This window comes from Galleria mellonella, unplaced genomic scaffold, assembly GCF_026898425.1.
Source record: "Galleria mellonella isolate WM207_F2 unplaced genomic scaffold, CSIRO_AGI_GalMel_v1 utg171, whole genome shotgun sequence".
NCBI classification, from domain to species: Eukaryota; Metazoa; Arthropoda; class Insecta; order Lepidoptera; family Pyralidae; genus Galleria; species Galleria mellonella.
In genome coordinates, this window is record NW_026442014.1 from 3,092,111 (window position 1) to 3,105,179 (window position 13,069).

Here is a 13,069-nt window from a genome sequence, read left to right on the forward strand (position 1 = left end):
TCCATACTATGTTGCTATACCCACGCTATGCAGGCTTTACATTGAATTTTTTCCACTGCACTATTGTATGTACTTTGTTCAATATGATGTTTTGCTAAAGAATTCAAAATTTTAGACTCGAACTTTATGACTTCATTCATAACAGAATAGAGCCAATACCGATTTAAAAAATCATCGAAATTAGTGCAAAAACCCAGTGTATGAAAGAACCAAATAACACACACACAAAAAAACAGTCGCATTAAAGAGCCACCTCCTTTTTTAAGTCGCTTAAAAATTAACAATTGTGTAATAAAAAAAAACTAATTACGCAACAATAAAACATATGCACGTTTTTATTGATTCGTATAATCAGTTTTAAAAAAAATTCAAGGATTTTATTAGACGTACCTGAAGCAAAAAATAAATCGATTATATAATATTATTTAAAACACTTGTGTTACTTTATTCCAATGTCCTTATAAAAATGTTTTTATTACATATTTATACACGCGACCAGATTTGAAACAGAGTAGAAAGATAGATACATAAATACTCTTTATTGTTTCCTCCAAAAGATTACAATAGTAAACTTATTATAAATATAAATAATTACAAGAAATAATCACAATAAGAAAACAATGGGCGACCTTATCGCTAAGAGCGATCTTTTCCACGCAACCTTTGGATGGAGAGGAGTAATTATAAACAATTTGGTGGTATTATGTAAAAAAAAGTCAAACCAATCTATGTACCTAAATACACGAATTAAAAATAAAACCTACCACAATATATTCGATCGATAGATGATTAATCGACGATCAATATTTTCAAGGATTCTATGAGGTTATGGGAAAAAACAAGACAAATATGGCGCGTCTGAACATGAACGAAATAATCAAAATGGGAAGTACTCGTATAACACATTGGCACAACCTGTCATATTGTTTTCGATTGTAACATGAGTAATCGATGATATAATGTAATGGAACAATACACACCGGGGTGCTCTGCGTCATGACATGCTCTGCTTGATCAGCATGACGACATAACATAACCCATTTCCTTAAAGAGGCACCACTTTGTATTTCTGTATGTATGTGCATATTTTCCTACAGTCCACCGTGCTTTTTTTTTAATGAGTGATAATAGAATGGTTACCCTACCCGCGCTATCCAGTATACACCGGCAAGGCACCACTAAAGGATGATAGGTGAGGATGAAGCAGGTCAGTCAGCCCATCGTGACGAATTCAACAAGACTTGTTCACGATGGTTTCCAGGGTAAACCACGTGGAGGTCGACCTAATAAGGCATATTGCTAATAGCAATGGGGCTGTTAAACGCCATTGCCAACAATCCCTTTCGCCCCAGTCCACCGTGCTTTATGGTCCTAGCATAGACTGGGATTACTTCCTTCTTTGTCAGTCTCGTAAGAGGTGATTAAGGGAACTTAATTGTTGAGGAATAGGCAGCAGCATCTCTCTTAAAACATCACCAAACTGGTGAAAGAAACCACAAGCCACCTGATGCATGCAAAGCATGGCAACCACTGACAAAAAAACCAAATAGGCATCCCCTATGTCCAATAATAGGTAATTAACCACTAATATGGTATGGTAGGATAGTATTGATAAATGGCCATTTACAAAAAAGAAAATTACAAGGTGCCAATATTTAAAATATTTTTTTTTACACAGCTTAGAATGGCAAACAAGCTGACGGCCCACTTGATGGAAAGTGGTAACCGTCGCCTATAGACATGAGCAGTACCATGGACATAACAGAGTATTCTGTTTCGCCCATGATACCCCCTATGCATTGCCATTCCTGAGGACTCAGGTGTTATTCCTCTGTACCCTGTAAATTCACGCCATACCCCACCCTTCAAACCGAAAAATAGCCATGCAAACACAACTGCTTCACTGTTCAAACATTAATCAAAGTTCAATCATTGAATCTAACAGTTGATGTCTGATAGAATGTGATCAGAGAAAATTAATTATTCCTTTAACAGTCGACTGTTCCTAGCATAGGTACTTTCCTACCGTTCCAAATACAAAAGCGTCTCAAAATATATATGTTAAAATACTGATATCTTTCATAGTATATTTAGAAGAACGTGTCCAGCCTGGACAGCTAAGAGATCATCCAATCTATCACCATCACAGACTCTCCACACGATGCATAAAACTCATTAGTGATTTATACTCCTTGTCAAATTAATTTTTGCTTATCATATTTTATGTATGTTGGCTAATCATCATTTCAGCCATTATCCATCCGCTGCTGGACATAAGCCTCCCCCATAGACTGCCATAAAGAACGGACCGGAGCCACCTGCATCCACTGACTCCCTGCAATGCATTTCAGGCTGTCACTCAATCTAGTGGGGGCTACACTGTGATTGCCCGTACGTGGTCGCCATGCTATGTTAGCTAATAATTTAAACAAATAAATGATGTGTCAAAAGTAATGTCCATGGTACTGCTCGTGTCTATAGGCGACGGTTACCACTTTCCATCAGGTGGGCCATCAGCTTGTTTGCCATTCTAAGTTGTATAAAAAAAAAAACCTATACTAGGAACAATCGACTATTAAAGGAATAATTAATTTTCTCTAATCACATTTTTGAACCATAATGCCCTTACACAAAGTTCGCAGAGTAGATATATATGAATAAAATACAGGCATAGATATTCATTTAACTCTTTATTGTACCAGAAACATAAAAACAAACAATGAGACATAAACAATTCAAGTGTAACACAGTAGCATAACGTACAAATTAAAATATATACATAAAGGTACGTAAGTATAGATAATATATAGCAATATATATATATATTGGTCCAATAACAGATATATTAACTATCCTTTAACCAACGTACATAATCAAAAAGAAGAATCCACTCGTAATAAATATAGATATACGACTGGTATGTGCAATATCGCAAAGGCTAATGATGTATGTCTAAAAGAACTCAATATATAGATATCAGATATTATCTTGGTTTGTTATACGTGTCCGTGTAGCCTAACTTCAGGCTGCAGCTGAAAATCAGTGCTTTGCTTTTAAGCAAATCCATTACTGAGCTGTAGCCTATTTGGGTCATTGCGACACACATGGCGAAACCATATTTTCATATTTTATCTTTTGTTGTATATTTTGAAAAGTGTAAATAATCTGATTGTATAAACTCATTTATAAATTTACGTGTGTCATAAATGGCTCAAATAAAAAGTTTATCTATCTATCTATCTACCTATTTCTAATAAGAAACTTTATAACTTTAGTAATTGTTTTAAAATTGTACACTATTAATTGCCACACAAAATGTTTGCTTATATTAGTCTAATTCACATGAAAAAGTTTGCTGGAAGAAATGTATTTATTTATTTATTTAATTCTTTATTCTACACACCAGTTATAAGAATATGACAGAGCTAATCAAATGTACGAAGGCGAGCTTAACTCTAATCTATTATTAGAATTAAGCTCGCCTTTGTAGATTACATTTGCGTACAATAAAGAATTAGTTGTAATAGTATAAAACGTATTAGTAATACTTCTACTACGGATAAAATACACCAAATTATACACAATAGCAACTGTTCCAAAAATATCTCTGACTACCCCATCTGAGATTATATACTTTAACATATTTATTTTATTAACTAATTGACAAACGAATCTTATTGATACGCAATGTCTAGAATTAATGGTTTAAAATAAAAAATTCAAAGCGAGGCTTGATCTCGAATCAGTAAATCAAAAAATGTGTCAAGTGTGCACCGGGTATAGTAAACGGGTTCTGTTGAATTGAAATATAAGAAAATAATTAAAAACCGTACACACTTATAAACAGACGTATTAAAATTTTCCCAAAACTGTAGGTATACACATATATTTCTCATATAATATTGAAAACAACACCTATTGGATCTTGCAATATAAATTTTATGGAACATTAAACATGGAATATCATCATCATCATCGTATCATATCATATCAGTCATTAACTATCCACTGCTTAACATAGGCCTCCCCATAAGGGGAATTTTGCCAGTAGTTGTCACGCTTCGCAGGAGAGTTGGCAACCGCAGTTAAGCTTTTACAGATGTTTTAAGAGGTGCGCTACTGCCTATCATTCTACTATTACATTCTTTTAGTCACCTCTTACGACACCCACAGGAAAAGAAGGGGTGATCTAGTTTATGCCGGAACCGCACTGAATACAGTCTACTACTAAAAGGCCGGCAGCACACCTACAATGCCGCTAGTGTTGTGGGTGATCATGGGCGGCGGTAGTCACTTACCATCAGGTGAGCCGCATGCTCGTTTGCCCCCGTGTTGTAAAAAAAAATTATTGAACAGACTTTTTACGATTGAATTTTGAGAATATAACTCACAATGTAAAATTGCAAAGGTAACCTTAAGAATAAAGCTTATTTATTCTTACTACGGAACCCTAATAATCGTCAAATCACAAACTTAAGCACGTCGTCACTAGTTCGCGTATCGAGTAATGCAAATTACCTGATCAGGACAACACAAAGAGCAGGAAAACGCTCTGTTTATTGACGTCAAGGTGTACCCGATATGAATTCAATAGCTCCGGTGCATGGTAGACTGCACTCAGACAATAGTAGGACTCACACGTCACTCGCCCTCACAATGTACACTGACTTTGAACTTTGATACTTTCATATGTTTTTCCTTTTATAGTTTACTAATCTTTACCAGGGCCGGATTATGTAACAGGCAGTGTAGACAACTGCCTAGTGGCCCCGCTACTACCCCTTTACATTTCAAGATTTGTATCTAAGAGACTCTCAATTATTCCTATATCCCGAATTGTTAGGACGACAACCGGAGGATTTAAAAAAAAAAAATATTAAAACTAATTTAATTCTATTAATAAAAGTTACAATATAAAATTCCTATATTTAATTATAAATGAAATGACTGCCCAGTTCGAAGTATGAATCAAGAGTGCGTTTTCAAGTCACCATGTAGACCAGCCTCGTGCTGCAGTGTCAGCGATTACCTAGTTAGGCATTTACGTGATTTATATGAGTTTTGGATGCGATGCGGCCTCAGCAGCGGTTTCGATAGTGGAGTGCTATGTAACTCTATGTAACGATTAAAATATAGATGATAAAAAATAAATATGTTATCTTTGGAAAGCTCATAGAGCTGGTACTTTATTATCAGTACTATTAGCAATTATAAATAGTACATTATTATTGTTATCGTTGCTTCAGCTGTTAACTATGCACTGCTGAATATAATCTCCCTCACAAGAGGGGGTTTTGCCAGTAGTTGCCACGCTTAGCAGACGTGCTGGAAACCACAGTTTAGCTTCTGGTGATGCCTTAAGAGGGAAGCTGCTCCCATCCCTTCACCATAAGTATACTTTGTATAAGATACTGAATTATAATTTCTGTATATTTTTAATTGTTTAATTATTTATACAACCTTGTTGTGTGGGGGGAAAGGGATTGTTAGTAATGGAGACTGAGAATCCCATTGCTAGCAATATACCCAACCAGGTCGACCTCCTCGCGGTTCTCCCTGGAAATTATCATGGTTAATTCCTGATGAATTCATCATGATGGGCTAACTGGCCTGTTTTAATTCTCCTGGTGCTCCTGGTGCTCCGCCAGTGTATCCCGTTAGCGCAGGTGGGGTTACCATACCATTTTCACCCATAAAAAAACCTTGTTGTGTGTAGTTACTTTGTATAAATATTAATTACTCCATAATACTAAAGGGGTTTGGGCTATAGCCCCTTAACATAGGTAACATAACCTATTTAGAAGCCCAGTTCTGAAATCACAACTACTGGACCTATTTAAAATTATAATATAAATATTAGTACTATAACTTAAAAAACTACAGTTATGTTTTTATGAAATAAATCTCATTTCATTTCATTATCAATATTTAAAACCTTGCATGAAAACTTGTAAGGTCCTGCAACCTATAAACCTTGTTTTAATTTTCAATTATCTCGTAACAAACGATGTACCGACACCATATAAACGCTAGCACACAAACAGTTGTGTGTTTTCTAACATTATATCCAAAATCGACACGAGCCTGAATGTAAATGGGAAATATTACGTGACAGCAATATGTATGAATAATTAAGAAAATCAAGGAAATTTTATATATAGATTTAACGTTATCCACAACAAACGGTATTTTACGGCCGACCAAGACAATAACAAAAGAGCTTGTACTTAAATTTCCAATGAAACGAGGAGAAAAAGAGCATAAAAAAGTGTAGCTGATTTGTATGTTATTTATATGTACATATATATTAAGTGTAATAAATTTGTTTCCCAAATAAAATACAACAAAAATAAAAAGTCACAAAGAGAAATTGTATATATATATATATATTCAAATCCCATTTGGATTAGTTTTATTTCTGTTTTAATTCTGCTCTCTTTACACTAATAATACCTAGAAATAGTATCCATTTAGTACTAACTCTACGACACTAGCGGTATTACTACAATAATTGAAAATCGTGTGCTTCAGAAAAAAAGTGGCTTCAATTGACTTTCAAGTGATAAAACCAGTTATTTATATATAAAAACTAAACTACAGGAATCGAATTTTATAAAATTTCTATAAGACCAATCTGTAAGTGATTTTTTTAGAGAGAAAAAGAATTTACTCGTATTTCAATTTAGAACTGATGGAGTTATGAGGTAACAAACATAAAAAAAAATATTATCGAATTGAGAACGTCCTTCATTTAATACGGTTGAAAGAGACCGGCAACACATTGGCCACTTCTCTGTTGTTGTTAATGTACGATAATCACTTAACATCTGAATAAACCCTTTGGGCGACAAACGGTTTTATATAAAGAGGGAGATTTATAGACATACCAAATGGAAATTTTGTACAAAAATCGTTTGCATAGGCATTCCCATTCGTGTTTTTACCATGAAGCAGTTGTGTTTGCATGGCTGTTTCGGTTTGAAGGGTAGGATATGGCAGTGAATTTACAGGGTACAGAGGAATAACACCTGAGTCCTCGGGAATGGTGCATAGGGGGTATCATGAGCGAAACAGTATACTCTGTTATGTCCATGGTACTGCTAATGTCTATAGGCGACGATTACCACTTTCCGTCAGGTGGACCGTCAGCTTGTTTGTCATTTTAAAAAGAATTTAAAAAAAATTATATAAATAATAATTGAAACACTTTTTATTTAAATAATATTTGACCAAACTCTAAGTGTTTAAAATATGGTTAAGTCAGTATAACAATATTTATTTTTAATTTTGCGTGACGACATCTGTAAATTATTATAATAAAATTTATTATTTTGAGCATAAACTTTCTTTTGTCTTGTACTTGAACAGATTTCAGACACGCTTTGGTAGTGAGACGTTTAAACATGGATTGAACACGTGCCTATCGCAAATTTTTTTTTTTTAATTCTACAAATATTTTATTGATACAAAAAATAATCAGCACATGAGTTCAATATTGACGTAGAATTAAGCATAAGGTCTAATTATGTGAATTAATTTACATTTTAAGTTCATCGAATCAATATCATGACCAATTGTAATGCTAATAGCGATTGCCGTACATTTGAGGTCTGATTGAAAAACTAAATTTAAGATTTATATATTGGAATAATGTACCTAATTTTAATATATAATGTACACTGTGCATGGTGACGAGGTACGACTACAAGGTGTCCTTCTTGTCCCCGACAACTAAGATGGCAAAATGCAATATAATAAATACATAATTACTACTACAGTAGGAATATCTATTGTAAAAGAAAGAAATCTGGAAATAATCTTTTTGAACATCTATAGAAGGCTTATTACCCTCTTCTTGCAGAGAGAAGGGATTAGTAATTTAGATGTGGACTAGCAGACCCTTTGCTAGTAATATACCCCGGCAGGTCGACCTCCACGTGGTTTGCCCTGGAAATTATCGTGCTGAATTCCAGATGTATTTATCACGATGGGCTAACTGACGTGCTCTTTCATTTTCCCTTATCATCCCTGGCTGGTACCCCGCTAGTGTATATCGATAGCGCAGGCGGGGTTGCCAATCGATTATCATCCATTAAAAAAAAACTGTATTGGGTTGACTGAAAGAGATCTCTGTCAAAGATAAATTCACCCTTGCTGAAGTAGTTATACATGCATTAACAATGTAATTTACAAATGCAACAAAGAATATACTATATCCTACGAGAACGACCTCAACGCTGTTGCCCTGGAAACCATTGTGGCTAATGTTGATGAATTCGTCACGACAGCCCAACTGATCTATCATCTTTCACTGGTGCCCCGCCTGCATATACCGATAGCGCAGGCGAGTTTACCATTCTAAAACACACTCTCTTAACCAGTCAGGGGGGAAAGGGATTGATAGTAATGGAGACTAAAAATCCCATTGCTAGCCAAATACCCAAACAGGTCGACCTCCACGTGGTGCCCCCTGGAAACTATCATGGTTAATTCCTGATGAATTCATCATGATGGGCTAACTGGCCTGTTTTCATTCTCGTCGATCACCCTTCATTGGTGCTCCGCCAGCGTATCCCGTTAGCGCAGGCGGGGTTACAATACCATTTTCATCTACTAAAAAAAAAGAAAAACCAGTCAACTATTGGGCAAACAGAAATAGGTAGGCAGTGTATTAATGAATTGAGATAACATAAAGCAATACTTAAAATATTCATATATTTTAAACATATAATAAGATTATTATAAACATACACAAAATATAATATATAATACAATATAAAACATACACATGTGATAAATACATACATACATAAAATATTACTATATCAAATAATTAACTGTATCAGAAGATTAAAGAAAACAATCAATGACTCAAACAGAGTAACCAGCAAAGCTAAGACATCATGTCTACAGCCACCTTTCACCATCATATCGCTCGCCATTGGCAGGAACTCGATCCTCAATCATAGAACCAGAATGGTCACGCACAAAGCAGTTTCAAAGAAGCTTCCTTCTGCGAACACTCAGGTTGTAGAGCAATCTTCCTGCCGAGGCTTTCACTAAGAACTATAGCATGGAGTTCTTCAAAAAGGCTATATTAAGGTTTCTTAAGGGTCAGCAACGCACGCGTGACATTTCTGGTGTTACAGGCGTCCATAGGCTACGGTAACCCCGTTTACAATCAGACGAGCCGTATGCTTGCTTGCCATCGTAGTTGTATAAAAAATAAATAAAAAGGTTCTGGAATCGATAAATAAACATGATAATTATACATTGTATGGTAACAGCTTAGATTATATAGATTATGTGTCTACATAGAAAAGCTTCGAGAAAAACGGGTCAACTTTTTCATACAATTTTGCGTGATAAGTAGTTATGTGAGATTCTTTACAATATATATATATATATTTATTTTGTCTTATAATTTCTGCATCTTTTTATGGCGTAAACACTCGTTTTATTTATTAAATAATATGTCAATATGCGTAAATATATAGAACACTGATAAAAAATGAGTGAACTAATTTGGCAATTAGCTGACAAAAAGTTGACACGTTTTTGAGGCTCAAGGCTCTATCTACAATATATAATCTAAGGTTGACAATAACAAACCAACACGCAAAATGACTGTATGTAAATCATCAACGTGCACACACAAATGAAAAGCACATTTGAATACCGCTCGTTTCCAGTAAGTGTTGGTGCGAAATTTAGTAGGTTCTTGCACCCGCCGGCGGTGTTATCAACGATTGTGTATCGCGCGATCTGACACGCGGCTCGCAGTCTGAATGTCTGCCGAGCATCTGCGGCAAGCATAGACAGGACAATTATGCCATTCACAGAACTCTTTATGACGATAATCCTACTACTATTTATAATATAAATACGAAAATTCGCAATCTTAGTATTTTTCTTACTCAGTCACCCTTAAATAACTGAGTGGATTTGAATGAAAACTGGTACAAGGGTAGATAGGATGGAGGAGGATAGATAGTAGGAGATCATAATCCTAACTTTACATTTACATTTACATTGAATGCTTTAAATACGAGTATAGACTCACAAAGGACGAAAACATGGAAAGCAGCAAATTTTAAATGTGCTATTGATTTGTAAAAATTCATAATTTTACATCGATACAGCAATAATCGATTAATGCTGTTTCTTTATATTCAAGAATTAAAAATACCACTTCTCCTTATTTTTATTTTTTCTCCTTATCCTTAAGATGCCGTAAAAGGTGACTTAAGAGAATAAAGCAAATACAAAACAGTACAAGAAAAAAAAACAACAGATAACTAATAGACTACATTACTATCTTTTAGTCTTAAATTGAAAAATTAAAAAACTGCATACATTTTATTTTTCAATATTAAATATAACAATAAAATGCCACCATGCCACGCTGTGCTTCAATGCCGTCATACGATTATAGAAACACCCTGAAGGAGATGATTTCCAAAAATGATAAAACATATCTTTTAATTTTATATCCAATATAAATATAATAAGCGTTACCAATCACCAACTTTAAACATAAGCAAACGAAACAGATGCCTACCTAAAACAGATATTACTTTAAATAAAAATAATCAGATATGCTCACGTGCTTATCTGGACTACTAAACACCAGGAGCACATGACAAAAATACAGGTGTTCAAAATGTACTTGGTAGTCCAGTGAAGCGTGAATCAGACCGTCCTACTGGCCATACTAATGACCCATACAGCATGTTTCCGGCATAAATTCACAATTATGTATCTACAAACGTGCAAACTCGCAAATTTGACTGTCAAGACCACTTAGCTGACTGATCGTCGTGAGGAAGATTATATCGGATTGACTGGTAAAGTTTTACCGTCAGATAACATCTATGAGGCCACTAAAATCCTCAAATGTACCACGTGAGCGGAATCACCGATCCATTTAGCCCCAATAACGTTTAATAGGAGACGTAAACCAGCATTTGAAAGTGTCACAGCACCTAACATCTGCTTCAATAATAGATTCAAATATGACTATTAGTATTCCTTGAAAGAGCAGCTCACGATCCCTAATACTTTATCCAAGTCTTCAGACAATGCCCTTAAATAACTCTATTAACGTTAATATTTTCCTAGGCCACTATTGTTTTTCTGATATAATGCTTCCACTTCCAAGAACTGGTTCAAAAGCTAGTAAACATTGAATACTATATCATAAATCGTCATGAATGAGATACTACTTGTCATTCTGTGTGTGGTCTCCCATATGCAGTGCAACAGAGGGTGCAATGGCTGTCGATGCGTTGTCCCACACTTTTATTTATAGCACGGTGTCTTTAAACATCGCAAAGGTGTTGCCTTTGGAATACAATTATATAGATGCAATTGTGAGATGACTTTATTTCTATAAAATTAAAAATTTTCCTGCAATTTTGTTTTTTTGTTACAGTGATAAGCAAGTAACCAAATTTTTTGTGCCAATTTTGGTAATAGATCTAGATCTTAATGATGGTAATAGATATAGATCAAGTATCAAGATAAAACAACTACATCAGATTTTAAATTAGATGTTCAGAAACATAACTGTGAATACTGCATCTAATTTTATGCAGAAGTGTTTGTGTGATACCGAAATAAGTAGACAGATAGACAGGCAAAAATTATACAAACGATTGTTTTGGATTCTATTGATTATTATATAAGATCTATAATATCACTTTTTTCTTAAATATCACCTGTTGACAGACATCATCTAGTTGCAGAGTTATTATTATATTAAACATCACTTATAAAATATCGCCGCCCCAGAGAATAAAATGGTGGCAAACATTACCATAATTTTAATTCTACACCACCTATTTGAAATCTGTAAAATCTAAAACATTATATTTGTTTTCATGTTTTGTTTATAAAAAAAAGTTGTTATATAATACAACACTATTTTTCCTTTTTGTTTTTCGCTCATTATAAAATTACTCAACAATAAGATCGACTCTAAGATACCGTTTCCTAAATTTATGTCTAAAATGAAAACTTTAGTTAGAAAGTGTAACCTATCACTGACTACCATACTTCCTTCGTATTTCTTTTGTTTTCTATTCTATGTCAGGTATCTTGTTCTATTCCTTCTAGATATTATGAACTATATATATCAAGCATATAATTCGATCTTCCTATAAATAGTTTAACGAGACAATTAAGTTATTGACTATAGAAAATTAAATATAAAGCTGTTCTGATGCATGATGTTGAACTAAAAGTGTAAGTTATACTAGTCCTAAGAATAATCATTTCACTGTAATATTAAATAGAAATAATAAATCTGGAGATAGAGATATCATCAATATCATCAATTACCTCAACTGCGGATTCAATTTCATTGTTGATATTTTTTTATATATATAATTCACATAATAAATATTTTTACAATAATATTCTTATAAAATTTATTCGTGGAATAATTATTTTTAACCTAATATTACCATTGCCTTTTATTGAAAAAAAAAAAACAAAATAAAATAATATGGTAAGAAATTATACTTTTCGGTGCGTTTGTTCTAATGTACAATTGTACATAGTTAAAAACGCACTATAAAATATTATTGATATATAACAATTTTCAATATCGCAACAAGAATAAAATGGCAAGCTTATACAAGCTTAATAAATTTCGGCGTTTCTATTTTAGTAATTTTTATTCTATAATAAATAATTGTAGGTTCTTCTCATGAGAATTTTACTACGACAAGTTAAAAAATAATCAGTAATCGTCAAAAGTTGTTTTTTATTGTTTTAGAAAATAAATTTCTGAGATTACTATTTTATCCTCCATGGACAGACATAGGTATAGAGAATCAAATAACAAAAACAATAGATACAATATATAGACTTATGGAAGATACTGAAATACTGAGACTACTTGCTATAATTTACGCAATGATGGATATTCAGAACTGATAATTTTAAAGACATATTTGTTTGCAACTATGAAGTAATCTTTGACACTTATATTTTCTAAGAATTAACTTAAAATAAGCAGATTCTAAAAATAGTCTAACAATAAAACTCTTTTTCTAAGAAACAA